Source organism: Streptopelia decaocto (genome assembly GCF_964273445.1).
Source record: "Streptopelia decaocto genome assembly, chromosome: Z".
NCBI lineage: Eukaryota > Metazoa > Chordata > Aves > Columbiformes > Columbidae > Streptopelia > Streptopelia decaocto.
The window spans coordinates 53,347,156-53,375,075 of NC_138657.1; the positions used below are offsets into that span (position 1 = coordinate 53,347,156).

Consider the following 27,920-nt stretch of genomic DNA (forward strand, 5'->3'; position numbering starts at 1 on the left):
CAAGAAAGAGGTTCACTTCAGCAAAGATGCCAGTAATTGACACAGCACCCTGTTGGACCAAGGTCTACAACTCTGAAGATCATACCTAAACCCATCTCTGACCAACCTGAAGGCCCAGCTTTGGCTCTCAGTATCACTGAATGGGTGTTCTTTTGGATTTTACTTAAGCTTGACATTTATTTTAGCTCAAGCATTAGGTCAGAGGCATAGATAAAGGGCAATACAAGTAAATCTCATACACTGTACCAGTATTAAACTTGAATCAACAGTGCATATAAAATCTGGGATGGACACTGTAAGATGTTACACATTAACTATTTATAACGGAAATAATAAAAACTCACACTCTCCCAAAGTTCAAAACTGATTTAGTGTTCCTGAAATTCCAGAAAAGTTTACTGCAGGAAGCAGTACAACACAGAAGTTAGGTGGAAAAAAGGAAATATATACATAGCTCTAGTTCAAAATATTGTATCTCATCATTTTAAAAAAGCTCTTTGAGTTATAGGAAACGAAGAGGAAAATATGTCTTTTTTTCCATTTGTTTACACTGTGCATTTCATGGCAGTTTGTACAGTCAGCATCACTCTTTTGGTTGCATTCAACTGCAGTACTCTGATACTCTGACTTGAAGGTCATATGCACACACTAATCTCAGCTTTGCAAGAGGATGTCTACCAGTGCAAGTAGCTAAGAGCCGGAGCTGAAGAGTCAGTAAGCTGCAAAGTGTACAAAGAGGAAGGGGTGTGGATGAAAAGCCCACCAATATGTGGCATTCTTGGTTTTGTCTCCACTCAACACTTCCACAGAGGAGGGGAATTGCCCACCACATCTTGAGCTCCTCCCTCTGCCTTTCCCTTTGGCTTTCAAGTAGTCTTGGCATGCTCCCGTAAGTGCCTTCTCTCAAAAAGAGAGGTTTGTTAAAACTTAATCTGAAATAAATTGAGCTGGCTAAGTCCCAGTAAGTGAAAGCTGGATTGGTGGTCCGAAAGAAACCACATGGGAGATTTTTCTTTTTAATATCAGTTTCCTATAAATCATACATATGCACTGAGGAAAAGCCTAACACTTGAACACTGAAAGGGCCCGATCTCACTCCTACTCTCAGTAAGTACCTGAACTCTTATTAATTCAAACAGAAACCCAACCAGCTACTGCAACAATATACTCACTTTTGTGAGTATATAATTCAGGCATTCAGAAAGTTAAATTCTTCCTGGAAAGATGAATGTCTCCAGAAATATTTAGAGTTAAGTTCCTTCACTGCCTTTAAGTTCCTTCACTGTTCAGATGAAAACACAGTTCATGGCTTCCCCTCCTTCTATACTGCGAATTTTTGAGAATTCATTTTACAAGCATTACCGTTTATAAACATGGATCCTGGTCTAAACAATGTCAGCACTAATACATTCAAGTTATCTAACCTACCCTTCTTAAATTACAGAGAGTTTAAACAACATCAGCTGCCCTTGCAGGCTAAAATGTGTAAGCTTTGTATTAACTATGCCACAATGATGTACTATGCCTGGTATTTATGAAACAGTTTTCCTCCTCTTTTTCTGTTTCTGTTTTTAAAGAATGAAACTTTTGTTAGTAAATATGACCTTTAAAAAGGTTTCTACACACCAATTAAGAAAATTCAGAAGATTTCAGCTCAGAAGCCCTGGTAGGGCTGTAATAATGCAACCTACCAGACATCAAATGCCACCTTCTCCGCTGCCCACAACAGTGTAGAGCACTCAACAGTAAGGGCTATGTCCTGCAGACATAGCCTCAATCTTTTTTGACCTAACCATATAATGCTCTCCAAATAAAGCACAAAAAGTTAGTAGCAGGTAAAGAAATGCATACACTAGCAGTAATTTATAGCCTCCCAAGGAGATGGTACATGCTCGTAGAAGGCAGCAACCCCCATGCAAGGACTTGAGAATAATGACTAACGGATCCAAAAGAGCAGAAAAAGTCCCTTCAGCTAAAAGTTGCATGCCCTCTCCCCAAACAGGGAAAATTCTTCAAAGGGAAAATTCTTCTTTTACTCAAAGTTAAAAATGTTTTCTGGAAATATTTATCCATTCAAAAAAACCTCAAGAACACTAATGTTTCACTTTAAACTAAAAAACTAGTTTGTTATTATGTAAAGACAACAAAAGAGTTGCAGGCAGAAAAGCCTGTGTTCATGACAGAAGCTATTTATAGAGCAGGCATGTTTCACCTTCTCCCTTCAGCTGCTGCGGTTTGAAATGTTTTACTGTTTTCAAACCAGCACGTGATCAGTAATTCAAGCTCTGCTGACATTTTCAATGTGCAGAGGCTTCACATTCTGAAAAAATGTGTTTAGAAAAGCAGCTGGAGCACTAAAGCAATGGATCAAATGAAACCCTTTACCAAGTGATTTTGCTTCTGTTTAACACTCACCTCAAACACACCACAAAATTATTTAACAGCCAAAAAAAAAAAAAAAAAATTTAAGCTGCCATCCTTTTGGAAGAGGACTGTGCCAAAGTGCCATCAGGAGGAAAGCATTAAGTAGTCACTGAATTTTACAAAGTAGTTTTTGCCAAAATCTGTTTGACAGCATCCAGTCCATTAACTGAAAACATTCTGGGACTGTAAAACTGCCTGATAAATGAAAATTCACATTACTACAACGTAGTATTGCCAGCACAAGTATACACACTTGTCATAAAAAATAAATACTTCAGAATGAAACAAAAGAAACTTCAAACTGTAAGGCACTAAAGAGAAGAAATGATGCTGGCATGCTGAGAAGCAGCAGCAGCTTGGCTTTTAGTTACTTAAGTCAAAAACAAATTTTGAAATAGTGACTTCCACTAATCCAATGGGATAAGCAGTAAAGTTACTGTACTACATAAGCATCCTCAATGACATGTCACAAGATTAATTCATTTCTACTGTCACACGCTGTTACAAAGCACCTTCCTTCATATGCCCAAGTTCAAAGATTCATTTTAAAAATATACAGACCAAAACGAACAAAAATCATCAGAACAACAAGCCACATAAAATGCTGGGGGGCATGAATTACCCTGAAATTACATAGTGGTGTGGTTCAAGGACATAAAACAAGAGTACAACACAATTTTTAAGTTTACTATAAACAGTAATTCAACCCAACACTTAGACTGTTTCTTTTCTCTCTGCAATTTATAACTCCAAATTCTAAGATGTTCCTGTAAAAAATAAAATAAATTAAGAATAAACCTCTCATTTAAGGGGAGTTTAACAATTTGTGATTCAGTCAACAATACAGCAAACTGTTATTGAGTGAACTATATCTGAAAAAAATAATTCTCTTAAACTTCTTAACTGCCTATTCAAAAATACCAGTAATATGACATCAAAACAAACACACCAGGTTAAAAATAGCAAGCTGTTCTTATGAAGATACAATAATAGCACTTTAACAAAATGTGTTAAATGTAAACCTGCGCTGCATATATGAAAAATATATCTCTGCTGTCAAGAGTTCCAATGGTTACAAAAAGAAAAAATCATCACTTTATGTGCACAGTTTCAATTGAAAGCTTTGATTGAAATGCAACCATATATCGCCACTGGGTATTGTTTATCCTTTACCAAAAAAAATATAAAAATGTCATAACTGGATTACAGTAATACCCTAAAGCTTTGAATAGCATTCTGCCACATACCCTTTAAGAACACCATGCATAGCTCATTCACTATGCACAAATTATACTAAAATTAGGAAATACGCTACCCATTTTATTTGGAGAATGGATGTGTTCCTTAATATTGATCCACTACCCCTTTTGTCAAGTAGTTTACAAGAATTGTAAATATACTCCTAGTCAGCAAAACACACGAGCTGTTTTACATTCAAAGGAAACCAGCAGGTGAGGAAAAAGAATGGAAGAGCTTGTTCTGGGAGTTGAGAAGTCTTCAGCATGCAAGATCTATGTGGGTAACCTCCCCCTACATAACTTTACTTTGGTAACCAGAATCATAATCTCTACCTTTAACTGTCATTTAAATTAACTTGCACGCCTACCAGCTAAGATTTATTCAGAATCCTACATTACCTGGCAAAAACATGATCACTAATTAAAGCAAAAAACACTTCTGCTTCATCTTGCCTACCAAACAACAGCTAGAACGGCTTATGGAAAGTAGTTTCCAAATATGCCCATTAGCTATTTTTTCATAACTTAGACCAGTGGTTGCATTTTTTCCCAACACAAACAAATGTCTAAACCATGTTTACCTCATTCAAATCTTGCCTTTTGAGAAGTGGTTTTCCTTGAAGATAACAAAGTAGTATCCTACCTTCAGTTTTGTCTGAACTTTGGAACACTCTAAAAACAGATCAACACCACACTTTGAAATTATTATTAAGTCAAAACTTTGCATGCCACCACTCAGCCTGAAGCTAATGTTAACGGTCAATTTATAAACCAGAGAAAACATTGATTTAAAATGGAAAATACTTACCAAGTATGTTAAACATGCTGGTACAAAGGTAATGAGGAGTAGGGGAAAAAAAAATTAACACAAGCAGCACATATTTACTGTATGTGATGAATGCACAGGGTATAGATAAGCCTGTGCTTTGAGAGCACTACCACCTAGAATAAAATTGATATTACCACTGCACCCAAACACTAACAGAGAAACCGCCACAACCACCCACCCAGGTTCCATCACTCCCTTCCATAAAGGCAATAGTCAGGATTTGATATTTCAGGAGTTTCACAAGTAAGAGAGAGAGTGGAAATAGCATTAAATAAGTCCATGCACACACTCCAGTGACAAGTCCAAAGTTCACTACTGCAGGCACACATCCAAGAATATGCACACTGTAACAGTGCCAGCACTAGTGACTTCAACAGCAAGATTTATTTGTCCCACATTGTGAATTCAACAGTTTCACTTAAAAAAAAAAAAACAGGACTTCCTTTAGCAGTCCAGACCTTCATATCTGAGAATTGTTCAACTAAGTATTAACACATTCATTAGACAAAGGCTTCTACTATCCCTTCAAACCAAACTGATCACAAAAAGCAGCTACTTAACACTGTGGTCCAGGCAGGGTCATGGATAACTGTAGATGGGATACATACATCCAGACTACTCTTCCTTAAGAGATAGAAAGGCTGTTCAAACAGCAAATAACAGAGAAAAATGCCTTCCCCTGCCCAACCGCCATGTAAGATTTGGACTGTTTTAAGACAGATGCAGCCTGCAGCAGCTCATGCTGTCTAGAGGTGGAGGCATTGAACAAAACATGCACCCCACAAGCACGGCTTCAAGGGTCCCTCAAGGTTTCACTGCTGTCCCTGTGGTTAAACAACTTGCAAATCACTCCACAAAAACCCCATACAAACTACCGAATGATGTTCTCATCAGCACTGCTCACAGCCTTGGATCACATCTCTGCAAAACCTGGAAGTTGTCTGCATTCCAACTAATTTAATATGGATATAATCAGCCCCATTTTAGGTGTTTGTAGCATAAGCTTTGTGAGCAAAACAAAAGCAGCAAAATCTTGGTGTAAACAAGAGATGTTAAAAAATATGCCTTCTGGATAGCAGTAACATAGAACTCTACCTCTAGCACAGTGGTACTCGAATTGTAATCTAGGATGCTATAGCAAGTGATGGTTATGGCTCACAAAAGAGACAAGTCTCTTCAATTAAAAGCTTAACATTCACTAGCAGTGTGAACACTGACTCCTGCCAGGGCAAGAAGGCCAGCAATCCATGCCTGCAGGCCACCATTCATCAGGTGTACAACCCAAGCCTTTTTGTTGCTGCTAAGTTGCTTTTTCTTGTTGTTGTTGGTTTTGTTTGGTTTTTGAAAAAGAACATCCGTGTAAAACAGACTTTGCTCCTCTATGTTAAGAGGAGCTCCTCATAACAGCAGCAGTAAACAAAATAAAAAAATCTCAGTGTGAGGCTGGAAACCCTGAAGCTGACAGGTAGAAAAGTACAGCTTGCTTTGAGACACCAGCAGACAGGGGATTTGTGTATGTGACAACTTTTCTAATAATATACCCCACAGAGATCATATGACAACTATTAAAAAAAAAAAAATCAAGACCCCTGAAGAAATCTTAAGCTTTGCAGAATGTAGGTAAATTAATGGAATAGAGTAAACCTCAAACTTTTGAGGTAGACTTAATAGGCTAGCTGAGCTGAGGGAAAGGGACCTGGGGGTGCTGGTGGACAGCAGGATGACCATGAGCCAGCATTGTGCCCTTGTGGCTAAAAAGGCCAATGGCATCCTGGGTGTATTAGAAGGGGGGTGGCTAGTAGGTCAAGAGAGGTTCTCCTTCCCCTCTACTCTGCCCTGGTGAGACCACACCTGGAATATTATGTCCAGTTCTGGGCCCCTCAGTTCAAGAAGGACAGGGAACTGCTGGAGAGAGTCCAGCGCAGGGCAACAAAGATGATGAAGGGACTGGAGCATCTACCTTATGAGGAAAGGATGAGGGAGCTGGGTCTCTTTAGCTTGGAGAAGAAGAGACTGAGGGGTGACCTCATTAATGTTTATACATATATAACAGGTGAGTGTCACGAGGATGAAGCCAGGCTCTTCTCAGTGACAACCAATGATAAGACAAGGGGCAATGGGTACAAACCGGAACACAGGAGGTTCCATTTACATTTGAGGAAGAACTTCTTCATGGTGAGGGTGACAGGACACTGGAACAGGCTGCCCAGGGAGGTTGTGGAATCTCCTTCTCTGGAGACATTCAAAACCTGCCTGGACACATTCTTCTAGGTGTTCCTGCTCTGGTAGGCGGATTGGACTAGATGATCTTTTGAGGTCCCTTCCAATCCCTAATGTTCTGTGAAACTGGCTATAGCCATTACACAGCAGCTCACTGCAGCAAAAGTCTGAATTGGAGTCATTAAAACTACTCTGGTGCTGAAGAGAAACTGGAAGTAAATTCAAAACAAAGAGTAAGGGGAGTGGGGGAAAGGGTAATTAATACCCAAGAAAGTGGCTAGAAGTGGAGCTACTAAAAAATAATTGAACTTTTAACTAACCACACTGCCCAGACCATCCAGTTAATGTACACTAAAGTGTCTATACATGAACTGTAATGGAATATAAATGTAGGCCAGCATGAGGCTCAAGTTTACATTCACCCATAACAAAGGCTGGAAACATGACAGATTACTAATCTACATTTACATTTTGGTAAACAAACCTTCACTCTGCTGGTGAACTTCACAGGTCCTTGTTTTTTGCAAGGGGAATGGACTGAGACAGCAGGATGTGCAGTCTGCAAGGATCTGCATTATGGGAATACACTGAGAGTAACCAAGAGCAAGGATTAATTACAACCTGTCTTCAGAGGATCAGTGCAATGACACTTGTCAGTAGCTTTTGAGGAGGAATTTGCTCTTCTATGGTGAGCAGAACCTGGCATCGCTCCTGGAAGAACCAAGCAGGAGAGATTCATCACATAGCCCAGGGTATCTATCTCACAAGGTAACTTTTCAGCTTCTACTGCTACTTGGTTTTTGCATCACAACATTTGCAAGAAGAAATTATGCTTACTTGCTACAGCAGAAGTAAATTTCATGAATGTGAAAGTGACTGCAAGGGAGGAAGAGCAACAAAACCAAGCAAATTCAAAATTAAACCTCCTGCTTTCAATAAAATAACATTAAGGCAATACAACAAGAAATAGGCTGATCTTTCATTTATGAAAGTAAATATTTAGAGACCATCGGTTGTTTTAAGAAACAGAAGATGCCTTGCCTGTCAAACATCTATAATAAGGTCATTTTTTAGAGTTACTATTTACATTCTTATTGCTAAGAGAAAAAAATTCCACACTATATGTCCACAGTTAAAGATTTAACTTCAACTAAGAATCATCTGCCTCCATGAAAAGGAAGGAGCAGAAATCAAATCATCGGAGACTGAAGAAAACCACCAGCAAGATCTGATCATTTTTAACAGTGAGAAAGGGAAGAAGAACCCAATCCAACCATTTCAGGGTTGGCTGGTTTGTTTGTTTTTGTTTTGTTTTGGCCTTTTTAAAGTTTCCCTCCACCAGCCCAACCACATCTCTGCTCTTCTCACACTCTTTATTGCAGCTACCACATGTCCTATGCTTATGTCACACAGGTTGTATCAGCTTCACTTTATCATTTTAAATCAGGATTCAACTTCAGCTTAGTTTGTACAGTGCCTCTGTAAGGCTCCAACATTGCTCTGCTTTTACAAATAAAGTGTGATTAACAGTGGTTGTCTACGTGGCTTTTTGAGGACAAACTGAATTAAACTATTATAACATAGGCCACAGAACAGAGCTTCATCAGAGGATGGGTGAAAGCAAGAAGCAAAAACCTTTAAAAACTATATCCTGCTTAACTTACAACACTGTTTTATCACCAGGAAAAACTGCTTTCTTGTCCTCTTGATAAGTGCTTGATCAAACTCCCACTGTATTTTTAATGGGAAGCGGATAAAATCCTAAAAAGGAAGACAACAACAATCACTGACAAACTTGGGAAAATATTTTCAAAATATCGGAAATCTACTCCTTCCTGAAAAGGATGTCTGGATTACCACAGCTGTACTAGGTTCTAGGTCATTCCAACAACACAAAACATTTAACTGATTGAGTAATTTAAGACTGCACTCGAACCAGTTAAGATAATATAATTTTGAAACTAAACTGCCTTTCCATCAGGAAATGGTATACTTGGCCTAGAAGAGGAAATGGCCACTCCCATTTCCATTACTAGTTGTGGAATAAATAATTTTCTTTTGTTTAAAAAGGGAAGAAAAAAAAGAAGAGATCAATGATGCACTTGTGCCAAATTAAAAATGGCATTACAACTCTGAGAAAGTAAGAGAGACCCTTTCATTACGCCCATGATGCTGTTCTTTCACTTGTATACTAAATATTCAAAAATACCTAATTCTTGGCATTTACAAAAATGTGTTATTGCTTTAATTTTTTAATAAATACTTGTGTATTACTGCAAAGTCATGATGTTCACTGAATTCCTGTTCTACTCATAATCAAAGTGGAACTGAAAAGAGAAAAGGTTTAAGTGTAGAAACAACAGTTACTACATAGGACATAGGGAGTGGCTCAGTTCATTTTGGACTGTAAATTTTGCAAGATGAATGTTTTCAGCCGCTTCCTCTAATCACCATCGCACTATAAGGGATTCCAGCAAAAATAATGAGGTACAACGTAGTATTTCCTGACAAAGCAGCAGAGAAAAAGCCACTGAAACCATAATGTTGAAAGAGTTCCAGGATGAAAGTCTGAAAACCCACCAAGATCACAAGTGAGTCACCCTTGCATCACTGAAGCCGACATCAGCGGAAGCACCTTTTTTCCAGCTGTTCAGGGCCAACTGCAATGGAGCCCCAAATGCAGAATGGAATCCCTAGGAACTATTGTAATAACAATACAAGCATTTAAAAAAAGGGTCATGCAAAGGTCACTTAAATTATACATCAGAATATCCTTGATAACACTGGCACACAGCCTAAACCCACACAATGAGCAGACACACTGTATGAAATGAGGTTCTTGTGGTTCAGTTTTTCCATACAGTTTCTAGGCAATATCCTAACTCACTTCTTGCTTTTCCAATTATTAGTCAACTAAATCCAATCAATATACAGAGGTGGTGGTTAGTGCACCTCATCATCAAACCTGGCTGATAAGACTTGCCATACTATTACTCCTCCATATAGACAGGCACCACGTCTTTCCAGAGATGGGATGCAGAATGAATAGTCTTCATGTAAGAGAAACAGTTCCAAAGGCACAATTCTGAGTATAAGTTGCTCACATATCTTTTTATGTTTATAAAATATAAACACCTGTTACTTCAAATAAACACAAACCCTCATGTTCCCATGCCCTAATTTGTTGGCATGTCTGATTTCTGGGAGCTGTGTGCACAGTAAGCACTTGGAATAAGTAAGAGTAGGTTGATACATGTGGGGGAACCTGGTGTATGTCCTCCTACTGCTTAAACCAATGCCAGCACATTCAGAGCACTCAGGTGTTCCTCAAACAATACCGGTAAGATTAATTTCCGATTTTCTTAAAGAGGTAATTTAGGAGCCCACCCCTTCCTCTAAAGCCATATACTAATTCCCCTTGATTCTAGACAGTATTTTAGTACATAACATGATATCTAAGCCTCTATGAACATGCACTGAGTTGAACAATAAAATGCAAAAATTTTATTTTTCTTTTTTTAAATTCATGCCTCATACTCACGAAAATCAAAACTTTCCAGAAAACAACACAGACGGAAGTAGTGAAAACTTTGGAAAGGGAGGGGAAGGAAGGGAAAAAACAAAGCCAAACAACTAAGGAAGCAAAACTTCCAGGGTAAATTAAAGAAAACAAACCATCTAAGGAAGGAGGACAAATTGTAAAACTAAACACAAGCTAATTTGTCATTTAGATTTATTAAGCAAGTTAGTGGAATTCAGCATGCTGTGGTTTGGCCTCCAGACCAGATTTTACGGTACATAAGCTATTAGACTGAAGACCCCAACAAAAAGCACTTCTGTTAACATACAACATTTCTAGCTTTCACTGACAAGCCAAAGAACACCTTACAACTATCCTTTGACAGAAGAAAAGGAAACAATTGCAAACCCACCATCATTTATTTCACTTTTACAGTGCACGGCGGGGAAACACAAAACAAGGAGACAGAGACAAAAACCTCAAGGATGGCAAGTCTCTGTCTACCAGTGAGCCAAGAAACAGGTGCTTTGAAGAAATTATAAAGTAACTTTCTCCCTTCCAGATCCCTGCATTCTCTTGCCATTTTTTTTGAACTTCAGCTTCTGACAACCTATCTACACTACAACTATTAGCATTTGTGACAAGCTTGTGGGAGTGTAGTTAATGCCTCATTTTGTTAGCTCTTCTTGTTTACTAAAATAGTCAAGGGTTAGGCTTGCTGACAAACATGAAACCCAACCCACAAGACTAAACACACTGCTGTCTAATTTTGTGACTTAAGGTTGTTTGCCAATGCTGCTTCTTTGAAAACTAGACATTGGCCTTGTAGTGGTACTAAATCTCCTTTTTAATGCAGGTCTCACAACTACTGGTCTTTTTGCGATAAGAAGGTTCTTTGCCTATGCTCCTAACTCCACTCCAAGTTCTTGAAGAAAAAGAAGATGTTTAAATAAACTTTGAAGCAGATGCAGGTAAAGATGAAAAATACCCTGTGCTGGACGAAAAGCTGAACAGAAATCATGCCTCTTAATATCAGGGTTGTTGATATTATTACCAATTGTTAAAAATTGTTTTCTGGCTTAAATTCAGTGACACATTGAATTATTACATCATACCATTGTCACCTGACTAAGACTGTGTCATCACAGTGCACTTAAATAGCAAGACAGAGACAAGATTACACATGAATTAGCTTTCAGTATTGCCCATGACACTCAGATCTGCTAGTATTTGAAGTAGATCTCTAGATCACAATATAAAAAGACAGAACAGAGTTCAGTTCTGCATCTAGCCTCTGTTACAGTGATGAAAATCCATAAACTGAGACCTGGACCTTTCAACATTGTCAATATCCCAGGTCTCATCAAAATAAAGGCCCCTTGCATAGAAGGCCATTGATTTTTTTTCTTTATACTTTGAACAGTTCAAGAGAATCTCAAAGTACCTAGAAAAAAATCCTCTCAGTCTTGTCCCCTTGTGCTGGTTTGACTGAAAATGAGTTAAGTTTTCCTTCATGCAGTTAGAAATCTTTCTTTTTTGTAGCTAGCATGGTCATTGTCAGGATTTTGTCTGAGAAGAAGACAACCCTGGGACAGACTTAATGTTTAAAACTGTGGTTGTCTGGGAGCCAAGGCCAAGGTGGTTATATTGCTAGCTCAGGTTAAATTACAACATCCCTGCAACAACATCCCCTTCCACAAATCTCCACTCCATCTCAGCAAACTAACTTGAAGGAAGCATCTGGGTACAAGGCCAGAGTCACCCACTTGTTAAAATCAAAATGACTCCCTTAAAAAGATCTATCCATACCCTCTCCAGTTGAATGGGAAGGGAAAGAATTGTTTAACTAGAATCACACTTCCAGAAGGCTGACTATGACTTAGGTTATTTTTCTCTTCACAAATTGAGAAAGGGTTTAAATGAATCATTCATGATACCAAGGTGAATTAGGCTATGTAGCAAGGATTACTATTCCCTACATGTGTTTTTTCCTGTTTATTTAGTCAAACAGGAGGCTTCTTCCTCTGATAGGAGTCAGACAGATACTGGAATTGCAAACATTATCAGCCGTTTCCTAAGAAATCTGCCTTTTGTCTCTGCAGTCTGAATCTCTGGATAAGAGTCTGACAGATGTCCATATGATACCTCCTGCCCTTCTTTAAGTTCTCCAAGAAAGTCTTAGAAGTTCAGATTCACAGACCTAGCTTAGTCCTACCAAGCAATGATGATGTTTTAAGGTTAAATGCAGCCACTGTTCTATGTAAGTAGACAACTATTTTCAAAATACTTTCAAAACACAGAATAATATCAGTAACGAACCTGGAATACCCAAAGCTTGTCAGACACTGCTTACTCAGGAAAAAAAAAAAAAGTTTCTCAACAAGAAAACTCCTAACTCTCAGCCTTTACAAGACAATGCCCATTAGAGGAGCAAGTGTCAGATTCAGCTGCTAGCTGAATCTTTCAATCTGTGACATACATTAACTGGATCAAGCAGTGTCCTCACATGTTCTGAAAGATGGATGAGCAAAAACATTGTTCACCCTTTCAGTGCCAGTTCTCATGCATGTTTTTGCTGCTTATTTCATCTGTTGGTTGCACCCCCCAAAAAAGTGAAAGAGACACATACCACCTCAGAAGAGGCACCAAAGCCTATCACCATCTCATCCCTGCTATCTGCATTTCACATGCCTGCTTGCCTGTTTGTAGCACTAATTCCTTAGTTTGAATATGAAGTAACAGATGAGCATCTCTCTTCACCAAATCACTCCCAAGAGCTCAGAATTGCTGCTCCATTAACAGCATATCTCAGCACATCCTGCTGGTTTTGGTTGCTGGAACACTCTACCCCTCCCTGATCCCCTCCAGTCTCTGGTGGACTATAGAGCTGGAATTAGCTATTCATTACATGTGAAGGAGTCTCACATAGAGCAGCACCCTGCTGCTAAAGGCTGCTACTTCACATGGCAATTTCAGAACTACAGCATCTGCTACCTTACTAATATGTATATTTAATGCCGTTGCATAATGTGTAGAATTATACGCTGTTCATTGTCTGTTTGTTCAGATATTATGTGCTCGTAAGTAGCATTACTCCTTTGAAAAACATTGTACTTTTTATTAGACCTTCTCCCTGGTGTTCTTTGTAATAGAGCCCCAAATGAACAGCTCATAGATTATTCTAGACCAAAAAACCCCATGGCTCAAGGTAAGATAACCAAACATGACAAGCTCCTGGCCTGCCACTATTAATATAATTTAGTTTATTTCCTGGATCTCACCCCCCAGTCTATAGTTTTACATTGTTTTGATAAAAAGGAAAGTGGAAAGGCAATAGCATCTCAATAACTGGTGGGAAAAATATTCCAGCCTACTCTTGCCCCTGGAAATGTGAATATTTCTATGAAGAGCAGTGGCCTTTCCAACAGATTTTATTCTTTCTGCTACAGGACACTAGAATTAGTAACATTAAGATTCATGTCCTGGTTTTGTTAAAAACAAGTTTCTCTTTCAGTGAATTTTGCCTGTCAGCTAAAGCCTCCATATTAACTGCATTTTCCTGGAGAACCAGACACATGTTTTGGTAAACCTAGCAATGGAATGCAAACTTATTGATAAGCACGGATGGACATCTCGCGAGAGGGGCGACGAGAAACAAGTGACTAAGAAACTGACCAACTGTGTATAACATTCCATTCACGTGAATACTTCATATAAAAGTGGGAGACCACAAGGATCTCGTCCCTTTTTTTGCTTATGGCCGACCTTAGGAGAGGATCTTGCCAGTCGTCCCTGAGAAATGAGGCCTAGTGAGAGACTGAATCCAGCTCCGGTTGGCTGCAGAGTCTAATCCAGGACTTTGGGTGCCGGCTCTGCAGTTGCTGAGACTTTCAAGATTGGTTTTGTATATTTTGTATTATTTTCTCTATTCTTATTAGTAGCATTAGTAAAACATCTTTAATTTTTCCAACTCTCTTCTCTCTGTCCTTCTTTTCCTCCCGATCGCCTGTCCTGAGTGGGAAGGGGGGAGAGGGAGTGGCAAAAAGGGGGAAGTGGGGGGAAGAGGGGGTTAACAATACATCTGCCAGGGTTTTATTGTCACCCCGCAATCTTAACCCTCGACAGATAATTGGCGCCCAACGTAGGGCCAGAGAAAGGGGTGAATTTGAAGATTTTTGGCTTTTCTACTGCTCTGACGTACCTTTCAGTTTTCTTGGCACGGTGCCAACTCATAGAGTTGTGATACTCGCGCGTCTGTTTGCTTTGGATATTATTTAGTTGCATGAAGGCAAAGTGAATTACATTGATTTAAAGATGTTATGGCATACGTCGTATCAGTTGTTTTCTACATTGTGCTCACTGATTCCATATCTGTGTTGGGCTTTCTTTTTAAATCGAAGTATTCATTATATAACAACCAGGAACTGGACAATGATCATGATGATACTGTGTGGTTTGTCACTGGTTTATTTCATTATACTGCAGCCGCTAATGAATTTCTGCTCGGTTCTGCTTTACCTTGAAAAGCCTCCAGGAGAGATTAAAGAGCAGAACGGCTCTGTGTTTGCTAATTGGTCAAGTGAATCTTTAGAAAGGCTGACTAACAATACTTTCGTTTTTTCGCTAGGAGAGTTTGCAAATGTTTTAGAGAATTTTGAATATCCTTGGAGTTTTGATAGAACTGTGATGGTGTTATCTGGTTTGCTGAATGTGTGTCAGTTTGTGCTTCTGTTAAGAGAAATGGCGTTCAACAGGAGGTTTGCGTCTCTTTGTTGTCCTGAGATTTGCGGTGCGTCTTCGGAAGCTTTAGCAAAAAGCTCTCCTAGCCGCTCGAGAAAGAGCAAAACAGCAAAAGCTGCAGCTACTGCCCCCCCGCCAACGGCGGTTTCACAGACTGAAGGTACGGCTCCTACGCAGGCCAAGGCTGATGCTGATAACTTTACTTCTCCAGCCTCACAGGCTAAGGCAGCCCCCCTTTCTTCACACACTGGGCACTGTTGCTGCTGTAACCACAGTAACCACTGTGACAGTCATTCAGACTCTGGAAATGAATCAAATGATGGTAAACCCATATCAGCATCAGTTGCCGGTTGTAAGAAAGTCACTATAAAGACTTCCCCTTGCAGCAGATGATGGCACAGGGCCAACATCAACCCAAGGGGCATCATCATCAGGACAGGGAGGAGATGAAGTGACCACCACGCGGTCCTTCTCTCCCGGTGAGCTGAGAGATCTGCGAAAAGACTTTAGTCGTCGTGAAGGAGAAAATATTTTAACCTGGCTGCTCCGATGCTGGGACAATGGGGCAGAAACAACTGAATTGGAAGGTGGTGAAGCCAGGCAGCTGGGATCTCTGTCAAGAGATTCCACCATTGATAGGGCAATTTCAAGAGAGTCTAATGCCACTACTCTCTTGACCCGGCTCCTGGCAGCTATGAAAGTAAGATTTCCCTACAAGGAAGATTGTATATCCAAGTTAGGGAAATGGAATACTATGGAGAGAGGTATTCAGTTCCTGAGAGAATTAGCTGTGCGAGAGATCATTTATTTTGGACCAAACAGCCAAGAGGGGACAGACCCAGATAGAATCAATTGTACACGACCTCTGTGGCGCAGATTTGTACAAAGTGCACCACCTGCATATGCTAAGTCATTGGCAGGAATGGTCTGGTCAGCTGGAGGTGTACAAGATATTACTGAAGTGATTGAGCAGCTCCGGAACTTTGAGGACAGCCTTGCTGGTTCTCTACGGGCTTGTGTCTCTGCTGTGGAGAAACTGTGTGAAAAATCTGATGACCGGTTTGAAAAGCTATTGCAAGAAATCAAAGAACTCAGAGAAGACACATACCATTCACGACCTGCACAAACCTATGTTTCAGCTGTTAGGAAAAGGCGTTTCCAGTCTCGAGAGAGAGGACAGAGGCAGCCCACAAAAAGAGGTTCACTGTGGTTCTTCCTACATGAGCAGGGAGAAAACATGAATAAGTGGCATGGAAGACCTACCTCAGAACTTCAAGCACGAGTATGTGAGATCAAAGGAAAAACTCCTAGGAAGGTGGCTGCTCCAGTTTACAAAAGGAGCAGAAGAGATTCTGATGCTCTTGAAGGAACCTCTAATTCACACCCAGACACTGTGCAAAACAGAAATTAGAGGTGCCCTGCTTCCAACCAGGTGGAGGAAAGGGATAACAGAGTTTATTGGACTGTACAAATACGATGGCCTGGTACAACACACCCCCAGGAGTACAAAGCTTTAGTGGACACTGGTGCTCAGTGCACTATAATTCCTTCTAATTATAAAGGAACGCAATCCATCAATATTGTTGGAGTGACTGGGGGATCCCAGGAACTGACTGTTGTAGAGGCTGAAATGAGCCTAACTGGAAAAAACTGGCAAAAGCATCCCATTGTGACTGGTCCAGATGCTCCCTGCATCCTTGGCATAGACTACCTCAAGAGAGGGTATTTTAAGGACCCAAAAGGGTATAGGTGGGCATTTGGTATAGCAGCTGTGGACACTGAGAATATTGAACAGCTGTCTGATCTGCCTGGTCTTTCAGATGATCCTTCTGTTGTAGGACTGCTGATGGTTGACGATCAGCGGGTGCCAATTGCTACCACGACGGTGCATCGCCGGCAATATCGCACCAGCCAAGACTCTTTGATTCCTATCCAGAAGTTGATCTGTCAATTGGAAAGCCAGGGTGTGATCAGTAAGACTCGCTCACCTTTTAACAGCCCAGTCTGGCCAGCGCGTAAGTCTAGTGACGAGTGGAGACTAACTGTGGACTATCGTGGCCTGAATGAAGTTGCACCACCACTGAGTGCTGCTGTGCCTGACATGCTAGAACTGCAATTTGAACTGGAGTCAAAGGCAGCTAAGTGGCATGCTACAATTGACATTGCTAATGCATTTTTCTCTATTCCTGTAGCAGCAGAGTGCAGGCTGCAGTTTGCTTTCACCTGGAGAGGCATCCAGTACACATGGAATCGCTTGCCCCAGGGGTGGAAACACAGTCCTACCATCTGCCATGGACTGATCCAGACCACGCTGCAGCAAGGTAAAGCTCCAGAACACTTGCAATATATTGATGACATCATCGTATGGGGCGACACAGCGAAAGAAGTCTTCGAGAAAGGTGAGAGAATAATTCAGATTCTTTTGGATGCTGGTTTTGCCATAAAACGAAGCAAGGTCAAGGGACCTGCACGAGAGATCCAGTTTTTGGAATAAAATGGCAAGATGGCCGTCGTCAGATCCCAATGGATGTGATCAACAAAATTGCAGCAATGTCTCCACCTACTAATAAAAAGGAGACACAGACTTTCTTGGGCGTTGTAGGTTTTTGGAGAATGCATATTCCTGACTACAGCCAGATTGTGAGCCCTCTCTATCGAGTGACTCGTAAAAAGAACCAATTTGAGTGGGGCCCTGAACAACGACAAGCCTTTGAACAAATCAAGCGTGAGAAAACTCATGCGGTGGCCCTTGGACCAGTTCGGACTGGACTAGATGTTAAAAACGTGCTCTACACCGCAGCCGGAGATAATGGACTTACCTGGAGCCTCTGGCAGAAAGCACCAGGAGAAACCCGAGGTCGACCGTTAGGTTTTTGGAGTCGAGGATACAAAGGATCTGAGGCCAACTATACTCCAACTGAAAAAGAGATACTAGCAGCATATGAAGGAGTTTGAGCTGCTTCAGAAGTGATCGGTACTGAAGCACAGCTCCTCCTAGCACCTCGACTGCCGGTGCTGAGCTGGATGTTCAAAGGGACGGTTCCCTCTCCACATCATGCAACCGAAGTTACGTGGAGTAAATGGATTGCATTGATCACGCAACAAGCTCGAATTGGAAGTCCCAGTCGCCCAGGGATCTTAGAAGTGATTACAGACTGGCCAGAAAGCAAAGACTTTGGGATGTCTCCAGATGAGGAGGAAGTAAAACGTGCTGAAGAAGCACCACCGTATAATACTTTCAGAGACTGATAAGCAGTATGCACTGTTCACAGATGGATCCTGTCATCTTGTAGGAAAACATCGAAGGTGGAAAGCTGCTGTGTGGAGTCCCACAGGACAAGTTACAGAAGCCACTGAAGGACAAGGTGAATCTAGTCAGTTTGCAGAAGTGAAAGCCATCCAGCTGGCTTTGGACATTGCTGAACGTGAGAAGTGGCCAATACTTTATCTCTATACTGACTCATGGATGGTAGCAAATGCCTTGTGGGGGTGGCTACAGCAATGGAAGAAAAGCAACTGGCAGCGTAGAGGTAAACCCATTTGGGCTGCCACACTGTGGCAAGACATTGCTGCTCAGCTAGAGAGCCTGCCTGTGAAAGTTCGGCATGTAGATGCTCATGTGCCTAAAAGTCGAGCCACCGAGGAACATCTAAACAACCAACAAGCAGATCAAGCTGCTAAGATTAAAGTACCTGAGGTGGACTTGGACTGGCAACATAAAGGTGAACTTTTCCTAGCTCGGTGGGCCCATGATGCTTCAGGGCATCAGGGTACAGATAGAACATATAAATGGGCTCGCGATCGAGGGGTGGATTTAACTATGGACACTATTTCACAGGTTATTCATGAATGTGAACCTTGCGCCGAAATCAAACAAGCGAAACGGTTAAAACCTGTATGGTATGGGGGGCGATGGTTAAAGTATAAGTATGGAGAAGCTTGGCAGATTGATTATATTACACTTCCACAAACACGTCAAGGTAAGCGTTATGTACTTACAATGGTGGAAGCAACCACTGGGTGGTTGGAAACATATGCTGTACCTCATGCTACAGCCCGAAATACTATCTTGGGCCTTGAAAAGCAAGTCCTTTGGCGACACGGTACACCAGAAAGAATTGAATCAGACAATGGTACTCATTTCAAAAACAGTCTTATAGACAATTGGCCCAAAGAACATGGTATTGAGTGGGTATATCATATTCCATATCATGCACCAGCCTCTGGGAAAATTGAAAGGTACAATGGTTTGCTAAAAACTACACTAAAGGCACTTGGTGGTGGAACCTTTAAAAACTGGGATTCACATTTAGCAAAAGCCACTTGGTTGGTCAACACCAGGGGATCAACCAATCGAGCCGGGCCTGCCCAATCAGAAATTCTACGGACTGTAGAAGGAGATAAAGTCCCTGTAGTACACATGAAAAACATGTTAGGAAAGGCAGTCTGGGTTACTCCTGCCTCAGGCAAAGGCAAGCCCATTCGTGGGATTGTTTTTGCCCAGGGACCTGGCAGCACCTGGTGGGTGATGCTTAAGGATGGAGAAGTTCGGTGTGTACCTCAAGGGGACTTGAGTTTAGGTGAAAATATTCAATACTGAACTGCATGATGTGAATTGCCGTACTAACAGTGTTTAATAAGTGTCTTTCAGATCAAGACAGTGATGATGAAACCAGAGCTAGCTTCTTCGAGGGGCGCCTGACAACTTCTTCGAAGTTGATGTCTTTAACCCACAAACAGTGGTCATGAGATGCACTTTTACCATTTCTCCTGCCCTGGGAGACTATCGTGACAAAATGAACTTAATGAACTTTTTAAAGGATGGTCCACTGATTAATTACTCCTGTGTATATATATGTACATATGTATATATATATATATATAAGTAGTGATTAATTAGATTGTGTTGATAGATTGTTTTGATAAGGTTTAAGTATTCAGTGAATGGCATATTATAAGGGATGGAATGTCCTGGTTTTGTTAAAAACAAGTTTCTCTTTCAGTGAATTTTGCCTGTCAGCTAAAGCCTTCATATTAACTGCACTTTCCTGGAGAACCAGACACATGTTTTGGTAAAACTAGCAATGGAATGCAAACTTATTGATAAGCATGGATGGACATCTCGCGAGAGGGGCGACGAGAAACAAGTGACTAAGAAACTGACCAACTGTGTATAACATTCCATTCACGTGAATACTTCATATAAAAGTGGGAGACCACGAGGATCTCGTCCCTTTTTTTGCTTATGGCCGACCTTAGGAGAGGATCTTGCCAGTCGTCCCTGAGAACTGAGGCCTAGTGAGAGACTGAATCCAGCTCCAGTTGGCTGCAGAGTCTAATCCAGGACTTTGGGTGCCGGCTCTGCAGTTGCTGAGACTTTCAAGATTGGTTTTGTATATTTTGTATTATTTTCTCTATTCTTATTAGTAGCATTAGTAAAACATCTTCAATTTTTCCAACTCTCTTCTCTCTGTCCTTCTTTTCCTCCCGATCGCCTGTCCTGAGTGGGAAGGGGGGAGAGGGAGGGGCAAAAAGGGGGAAGTGGGGGGGAGAGGAGGTTAACAATACATCTGCCAGGGTTTTATTGTCACCCCGCAATCTTAACCCTCGACAATTCATTACATAAAATTATTAATAATTTTGTTCACAATATCAAACTACCTTAGAGGAAAGAAATCAAAGCTTTAAACTAGAGAAATATGGCTTTTGGAATCAAGTATTGGATCAACACACTTAAGATGATTCATGTCCTTCAGGGAAGACTTCAATATTCTCCTATGTCAAATGTCTTCTTAAGGCAGCGTCACCATTCCTCCCCTATGCCTAACTCAGGGAACAGTGATTATCAACATGGTCATTCCAGGTGACAAAATGATTGGTCATCTACCCTGGAAAGCAGCAAGCACTAGCACGTGTGGTTCCCAGCTCAGATTTCAACTTGAATTATGTATGTCCAAAGCAGCCCAAGTAAAGCTAAGGAATGTACTCTGCATTACTGAAGTGATACTCTCTGGGAAAGTGATAATCTGTTCTCTGTTGGAGGGCACACGTAATGCAAGGCAAAGGAGATTCCAGTGTACTTCACTAAAAACTTTACCTCAACTAGACACTCGGGATTATGCAGGAAGACATTTGCTCTAGAATTAGTTTTCAGATCATTTTGACATTAGGAGGATTTTGGGACTATGAAAACACTGAAGTACCCCCTCAGGCTGCCTTAGGATGTTAGGAACAAAATCCCAACTGCTTGTTGCAAGCTACAAAAAGATCTACAGAGGAGAAAGAAACAGCAGAGACCACCTTTGTTGGCCAAACAGAGCCTCAATCCAGTCTCTTATCTGCTGTGATCATGTGATAGTCAAATAACCTATTGTTTTGACATGAAAGGATGCCCAAGGGTTTTCCTATCCCTCCTTTCTTTCTATGCAGTACACAAGCCTCATTCCTGAGGACCAAAGGACTCCAGTGGACTGGGCCTTTCTGCTCACCCAGCACATACACAGGCTGTTCTGATGCTCAACCCAAGCACCACCCTGTGAATTTTGTAAAGCAGAGCATCACTGCACTGTCTGACAGCTTAGAGAAATCACAGGGCTGAAGTAGGCTGCTGCCTGCTATGCATCACTGATCAGAGCATGGACTGCAGATGCTGAGAAGACTGCACCAAGGAAAGACCAACATCTCCCCCTGTCACATGCACACAGAGTTTGTAAGCAATCAAAACAACAAGAAAATTGTAAATTTATCTTCTCCCTTTTGGATCTGCTTTAGACATTCTATAAAGCAACAAGAAGAATATTTTCTTTTTTTTTTTCTGTGCTATTATGGGAATACACAAAGTTTATCTTTTTAAAGCAGCAAGCCCTTCAAACACCACATCAATATCTCTCAAGATGAGGCAATGGTGACCCTCTCAGTGAGGAAGGACAGGCACAACTATTAAATCTATAAAGCACAGGAGGGCAAACAGAGTCACTTCTCAAACGAATTATGCCAGATTCAGAAAAAAAAAAAAAAACAAAAAACCACACACCACACAATGAAAACACTCACTATTTCTTCCACCACAAGCATATTTAACAACTACAACCCTCCTGTAGTACACTGGGAAATAAATAACCTGAATACCAAAATCCTGAAGTAGAGCAACAATTTTTCTTAAAAAGGATAATATATTTCTTTTTTTACTCATCTGCATAAAATTCAGGAGTAAAATATAGAACTGTTATATTTTGGTTTTGCAAATTTAACATGCTTTTGAAGTATTCTTGCCAGAGATAAAACTGGCCAGAAAAAAATAGCTTATTTTCTTTTTAAGGGTAAGCATGTCACAGTCCACATTTTGTTTTGAAAGGTGATGTTTGCTTTTTGCATGAGAGGGCATGCAAATTCCAAACCTTATAGACCATGAAAAACAAAGGACAGCTGAGGATACCACCTTTCCAAGCAGGATAATACTTCATTTCTGGAAAAAGCTAAGCAGAAAAAATAAATTGTCTGGTTGTCCAGGATACTAAGAGAAGCAACCTTTGTATTCTCTCTTCTGTTTGTCTTCCAAATAAGTGAACACTGGAACAGTCCCAAGCATTCTGTTTCAGTTGAGTTTCAGGAATTACTGTTTTTAATCTAGCTGTCCCTGCAACCTGTTGTTTACCACATTTAGATGGGGAATTTTTATAGGAAGTAATTTTTATAGTCAAACAAAAGACATCTGAGGACATTTGTAGGATCTATTCCTAAAATGAAATGGTCATTTAGTAAAGGAAGAAATAATAACCTTAAAGATTCTCCACAATCCAAACAGCCCAAAATGAATACTACTTGGCATTATTCTTTCAAAGTTAATATTGAAATCAGGAGTAAAACTTACTGGAAACAAACTACTTAACCTTTTTTTTTTTTTTTCCCCTTGCTTAATTACCTGTTACGCAAGAAAAAAATGCCTTAACAAGAGAACATTTGTTTAGATTCAAATGTCCTGGCCTGGAGTTACCCAGTAAGAAAACACTTTTCTTGAAAAGTAGAGAGGCTTCCCTTCTTACTGTTCTTTAAGGGTAATGAGGAGAGAGAAAACTACTGTAATCTCAGTAAGTACCCGTGCCTCCAAGGATCTAATGAAGTTTGTTTTGCTTTGTTTTCCCCAGGACTCCAAAGGCCCTGCTGTAAGAAAGACACTCACTCCTACATTTGGATGCTGCACACCACTGACCACCACTTCAAAGGGCAGAGGAAAAGCTTCCAACACACCAGAAGCAGTTTGCTAATGTTTGCAGTACTACAGTATTATTTATATTCATAATTCACAAAAAGCATCTGTATTGGTGTGGGGGGATCTATTTCTCCTCTTATCCTGTATTGCGCAGAGTCACATTGAGAAAAAGCAGTGAAGGCACAAGTGCAATGGCAAGAGTGGGCTAAGGCACAGAAAGGCTGACTGCTAACCTAAAGAACATATGCGCAACACCCAACCTCTCCCAGCCCCACAGAAAAGTCAGGCTGCAGTTGCCAAAAACTGCATCCTATTTACAGCAGTCTGAGAAGCACAAGTTTGTGAAATGCTTGCAGGGTAAACTGACCCCCCTCAGATGAGAAGGATGTGTAACACCAGCAGAAGGTGAATTCCAAATGGAGGAAGGAACAGAGCCCATGCTGCTGCTCACAGAGGAGCGAGAAACACAACCTGTGAGTAATGTCTGCTCCGAGGAAGCGCAGTGCATGAGAAACAGGCAGTCTAGACAGGATGGGGGGTAGGGGAGAGTGTCCGACTTGTTTGCTTCAGCTGTTTCACAATGCAGACTTTTGCCACATCAAAAGCAGGGGAGGGAGAGGAAGAGGCAGGCACCCTTGCAGGAAGACCCACCCCATTTTTTAATAAGGAGATATGTCTGCCACCATTTATTGATGATACTTACTACCTGTCTTAGAAAATATTACTTTGCCACTTAATAGCTCAAGGATCTTATTTTCCCATAGCTGTGTCACCAAAATCTGGATTCTATTAATTATCTCCCAATAAATTTGATGGGGGCTAGCTAAGTTGATGCTAAGAATCTTCCAGCCTAGTCCATAGCCGAGTATTAGAAACTAGGCGAAAATGCTAAACTGACTATTTTTATGCACCATGTTAAACAATTACACAAGACATTAAAAATATTACAAGAAGAGCAGAGTACTTTGGGCATCCATACTCTGCAAGAAAACTGTTCTTCCTTCAACAGCAGCTCTCTTGTCATACAGCAGCTAGCCAAATGTACTATGGTTGAACCTTTCAAGCAGGAGGATGGAATGGAGTATGAGTGAGGAAAGGACCTGTTAGAAAAATTAAGCCTTCATGAAACTAGAAATTATTTGACACATAGTATTTAACAGTTGTTTAGAATATGCATAACTAGGTTTGGAATAGTTATCTTGATTTAGAGCAGGAGCACATCTGTTGTGTGTAAGTAAATACTGTCTGACAGAAATTTGGATCATCTATCAGAAAGAATCAACTGCAAGTTTAATAAGCATTATTTGTATACTGCATAATAGTCTATTTGTTCTTTCAAGCCACTGCAGTGATAACACATTTAAAGTCTTCCACTGTGTGCTAAACCTAAGGTACCTAGGCAAAGCACTGCATATTCCAGTTGGATGCTTCCCAAACCATATCGGTCAACTTTTTAAATATTACGGCCACCTGGCTACTAGGCTTTGTTTACCAAAACAGTAGCTCTGCACACGTTTATACAGCAGCTGTAGTCAAAAAAAAGAAAAAAAAATTCAAAGTAATGCCATTTGATTTAGTTACAATTAACATTACAAAAACATAACTATTTTATCAAGCCAGTTACCATTTTACCTAGGAAAAAATAAATATATATAGTTTTGTGTTTTGTTTTCTTTCCAATTTCAGTGCTTTAATGTTCTTCACTGACTCATTTCCCATCTACACTGATACAAGAACAGTGACCAAAGAATATGTCAAGAGCAAAATAAGTAGCCTTGCCTATATTATCTGTAATTACCTTCTGGATAAGCACTGATGCTACTAAAGTATGACACAGAAATGCTGTTAGTACTAGTACCTCAGGTTGTTCTTGGGGTACAGAGCAAATCCTACAAGCCTCTCAAAGGGGCCCCCCCAAAAAAATCAAGCTGTTCAGAGGCTGGAAGCTCTGATAAATTCCAGGGACTCTTCCCAGTGTCTGGGCCACACTAAACAAAATAAATATTTCAATTGTGACTAATCTGAAAAAATGCACAATGAAAGCTGGGTAAGTTTGGGAAGCAGGGGGAATATTTAAATTGGAAAAGATCCTGTAGGGGTTTTTCCTATTCCTAATTACAGTACACTGTATTAATCAGGTCTGGAAACCACAAGCCCAAGGCTCTTTGTGACTGAGTTACCATGACAGCACAAAACACCCTCAAGGCCAGGCAGGTGAAAAAGCATTTCTACCAGATAACTGTGTGGATATCTTAGAGGTGTACATCATATAGAGGAATTCCTATATTTCAAAAAAGGCCATGGTCTCAGAGAGCAGATAAACCTTGGCTGGATAAGCGTCAGTGATAGTGTAATTACAGCAGAGGATTTTTTTAAGTTCTGCTGTGCTTAAAATCTTGCTAAATTCCCATCCAGGTATTTACTCATTTAGTACTCAAATAAGCAGACATGAAAGAATCTATCAGTTGCTTAAAATATGCACAACTAGAATTGTAATAATTGTACCAATTTAAAGCAAAAGCACATGTGTGTTTGTGTGCAAGAAAATACAATCTGACAGCAATTTGGATCAACTACCAGAATCAACTGCAAACTTAAACTATGGGATAATTAACAAGCGTTGTTCATACGTATGTCAGTATGTTGAGCTATGTGCTGTTGGCCCAAGTTTTCTACCAGGAACTCTGTACGAGTTTGGTACACGCATATGCATTCCTCATGGCAGCCACAGCTTGTTCCTAGATCTGAATTAAGACTGCAAACTGATGAAGCGTTTTACAGTACAAAACAGCTCTGCAGGCTGATTTTGCAGACACTAGAGTTGAAAGTAGCTGTCTGTTCTCAACCAGAGAGCAGAATTCTGCATCCTACAGTTTTTCACATATCAATGTTTTAGAAAGAATCCAGATTTTTTTAAAGCAATGATGAGGCTTTTACTTTTGTTTCTCCTCTCTGGAGTCAGATAACGCTAACCCTTGTAAGAAGTGATATGTTCCAATCCACTGTGCCTGACACAGCTACAGCATCTGGCCAAGTTTTAGCCTGAACTGACTTGAATGCTTTATATAAGATTTCAGGCCATAAAAACAGCTTCCTCTTGCTAGGGATGGATATATATCTCTCTCTATATCTATATATAAAAAAACCCAAAACATATATACATATGACTCATAAGCAATCAAAAAACCCAACACCACACAACTATCTGAGAAGATCATGTGACAACACCATGGAAACCAGGGAGTGTCATCGTAAAATACCTTCATGAATGGATCCTGAAGTGTCAGGAAAGTTACCATTAGGGTTTATCCATAAAGCATTACTAGGCCAAAAAGAGAAACCAGAAAGGGATTTTTCTTCCTGTTTAATACAAAACAGCTTTGAGATGATCATCTAAAAAGGAAAGCTGAAGGAACCACATTAGCTTTCCTCAAATATTTTAATAACATGCTGCATTTTTCACCCCTAAGATAAAATAAAACCTAACAAAAAATTAACTAATTATTAATGAACAGTAATAACATGATCCTGAAATTTTATGATACTGTGCAACTGCTGAGCATTTGAAAACTACCAGTGCCTGTCTGCATCCTCTGATCAAGCTGGGAAACCTATGGCAGGTTTGTGCTTTATCTAAATAAAACCAATACAGGTTATAGAGCAGAACATTCCAGGTAAATCTCTGAGCAGACAAGTAATAGAAACATTACAGGACATCTTTCCATTTCTAAAGCTTGAGCTAATTCAAGAATTACATATTCCTTCTCTGGATGCAGATTGGTGAGTGAGCAGAGATAAAAATACAGGAAAGACAAAATTGCAGTTACTGCAACACCCGATTACTACTCTAACTGTACTTAGGCCCTAGACAAAAAGTTTACTAATGTGGTGCTTGCTTCAGAAGCATGTCACTTCTCCAAGAGATCAATTGCTGAAACTACAGGCACAGCTAGCAGGGAAGAACAGTACTTCAACTTCTTTTTGCAAAGAGGCAGAAAAAAAGAATGCATTACCTTGTATAAAGCCATTCATTTTCGATATTGCCTTGTATCTTCCACGCTGACCTTTTATGTGTTTATCTGGTAAATCTGATAATGACAAAGTTTGCACTGATGCATTAAGTGTTTTTTTCCTGTTTGTGTAGTATATACTTACACACAGTTCCAGTCTCAATAAAATCCTTAGGAGCTAAAAAAATACTTATATTTACTTTTAAAATCTGACCTCCAAGGTGGATACAGCAATCTAAACACTTAAACGCAAGGTTTCAAGAAGTGGTGGTGGCGGTTTTATTTCTCTCCTCCCCACTTCCCACCCCGACTCTTCAGTTTTGCGCCAACAAGAAATCTCCTTTTAATCCTCCCCTCAGCTTCTGATCCACACCTAACTGCTTTTCCAATGCTAATACCAGCTGGGGTAGCTATGGATGAAAGCATTATTCACTTGCCATGGGCTTCAGGAGCTGAGGTCCACAGTTCAGTTTGCACAGGTTGTCTAGATCCCATCACCATCTCCTCCCATGATGCATGCACATCTAAATTCAAATACAGCACAGGCCAAAGTTTAATTTAATGTTGTTGAGAAGAGGGAGGCAGAATTGTTTTGAAATTCTCCATGAAAAGCAGCCTGTTGTATTAGAACAAAGCAGCTTGTTTCTATCATTCCTTTGTTTGACAAGTTTGAGCTGGTTAGAAAGGTCATTTATGCCTCAAAGCATCAAATTAACATTTGAGAACGTGA

At 40.3% G+C, this 27,920-nt stretch overlaps 1 protein-coding gene across 2 annotated transcripts in view; it reads right to left on the reverse strand.

The window, feature by feature from the left end:
- The window catches only part of ZSWIM6 (zinc finger SWIM-type containing 6), a 118,596-nt gene that overhangs the window by 52,017 nt on the left and 38,659 nt on the right, over positions 1-27,920 (reverse strand). The gene's annotated exons all lie outside the window — the stretch shown is intronic.